This window comes from Palaemon carinicauda, chromosome 34 (genome assembly GCF_036898095.1).
Source record: "Palaemon carinicauda isolate YSFRI2023 chromosome 34, ASM3689809v2, whole genome shotgun sequence".
Classification (NCBI taxonomy): domain Eukaryota; kingdom Metazoa; phylum Arthropoda; class Malacostraca; order Decapoda; family Palaemonidae; genus Palaemon; species Palaemon carinicauda.
The window spans coordinates 38,215,819-38,218,318 of NC_090758.1; positions in this window are offsets into that span (position 1 = coordinate 38,215,819).

Below are 2,500 nucleotides of genomic sequence, written 5' to 3' on the forward strand. Positions count from 1 at the left end.
TTTTTTTGGGTCAGAATTTTAATTTTATAGTCGTAAAATAATCGACAATTATCCAGCAACCCACCATATAATTTTTATGCATATCCAAGAATAATTAGATTAGTAAATAACATCTTGAAATTGACATACCCTTCCTACATTTCAAGTGGCAGATTAGGGAGTCTGAGTCAGTGTGGTTGGCGGCCATTTTGTGGACATATCCGAAGCGTAAGTTGCCCTATCTATATATATTCTTGTTCCCTATAGAATTTGTGATATTTTGGTAAATTTTTACCTGCATAAATATCATAATATATATTAAATATATGTATATTTTTACGAAATTTCTAAGTACTCAAAAAATTACCTTTAGATATGGCCCCTGATATAAATGTAATTTACAAAATAATGAAGATTTTTTTACATATTTCTATTTTAGGATAACATATGTTTATTCCCTAAAAAAATTAGCCACTTCCTATCTCATTTCGGTACCCAAAAAAATTCATGAAATTTGGACAAATTTTTTTGGCCAAAAAAAGTTACCCTTTTTTTCTCATTTCAGATCTTCACCTCCATGGGTCTGACTTCATCCAAAATACATCAAGATGTGTCCTAAACATTCAAGAATCAATTCCTAAAAGGATTTGTGTATATATGTATAAACTTTTTTTTATGAATTTTTATGTAAGGTCTTTTTTTTCTACTTAATTTTTTAAAATATTTATAATAAATAGTTTTTCTGCAGATGAGTAGTATTTATCTTTACAGTTGTTTTAAGCATTCATTGAAGTTTATATTTGGCAAAAGAAAAAAGGAGGTTACTGCAAAAACTGATTTTTCAAGAATTTTTTTTGGGGTCGGGGTCGCGCGCGTCCGAGTATACCCTTAAAGGGGTGTCCGAGGAGCGTACCTATCCAGGGTTAAGATATCTCCTCCAGAAAGATTATCCCGAGTTGTGCAAGAAATTTCAGGCTTTTTTCCATCTCTTTCCCACAAGGAAGGAGTACCTATGAGGCCAATTACCTCGAATGCTTGACAAAACCCCCACCCGACAAAACCCCCACCGACGAAACCCCCACTGACATAACCCCCACACGGCATAACCCCCACCCGACAAAACCCCCACGTGACAAAAACCCCACCCGACAAAATCCCCACATGACAAAAACCCCACCAGACAAAAACTAAATTTGCTAAATTTTAGTTATAGTCGGTCACTGTTTTTATTTCTTTACCTATTTATGTAAATTTTCGGCATGATGGTAGCTTAAACTATTCTAAATATGCATATTCTGTATCTCTATCAAACAAAAGTTGATTTATAAATGCTTTACTAAAAACAAAAGGTATCAAAATTAACAGTTTTAAAAGTATTTATTAAAAAAGATAAGATTACACAAAGCTTTAAAAGCCTTTTGTTCAGAGATAAAGATATCTTTATTCACAGCTTCAAATATAGTCCAAATTGTGGGGTGATTGTAACCCACTAGGTATTTGAAAGAATTATTCCATGTTTCACATAGGTTATTTGTACGGTCTTTACCATTAACAGTTGCTTCATACACACTCCATTTTTCAGGAGAAAATAAGTGTGGGATTTGTCGTGATCGACGCTTAGTACCCGTCACATAAACAGAATCAAAATATTTCAATAGAGGTTCAAGATGGGTTGGGCAATTCAATTTAAGGAAATTTATGCCATCTATGATTTTATCACCTGGCAGAAAAGCTAGTCCATCAATCATTCCATAAAAATGCCTAGTAGATTCATCTTGCTTTTTAAACATTGCTTAGTCCTAAGCTTTGTACTTTCCTCCATGTATTCTGTGTCAGATGATAAAAGTATGATTTAATATGAATATGAGGTCCTAATATATTTTCAATTACATTTAAAAGAGATTTTTCGAAGTCTGACATCGTAGTAACAGGATTCATATCTAACCCTAGTTCCTCTCCCTTTTCCATAATTGTCGTAAGAAATTCTTGATAGATTTTCTGTAAGCAGTAGTTTATTTGGTAATAGGTACTTTGCCAATTTTTTGTAAGCAGTAGTTTAATGGTAATAGGTACTAAGAAAATTTTTTGTCGGGTGGGGTTTTTGTCATGTGGGGGTTTTGTCGGGTGGGGGTTATGTCGGGTGGGGGTTATGTCGGTTGGGGTTTTTTTCAGTGGGGATTTTGTCGGTGGGGATTTTGTCAGGTGAGGTTTTTGTTGGTTCCCCAATTACTTCAACACGTAATTGTGTAACCTACAATATATCTAATGCCCCCCTGACACTTGCACGCATTTCTGGCACGCACTGGCATGCAAAATGCGTGCCAGTGCGTGCCACTTTTGTGGCACGCACTGGGAGGTTCCCCCACTGTTCATGATAAGTTCACGACACGTTCAAGCATAGTTCACGACAAGTTCACGCCACGTTTACGACATGGCACGAATTGGCACGACTAGTTCACGATAAGTTCACGACACGTTCACTCATCTTTCCGTATCTTTCCGCATCAATCCGCATCGTTCA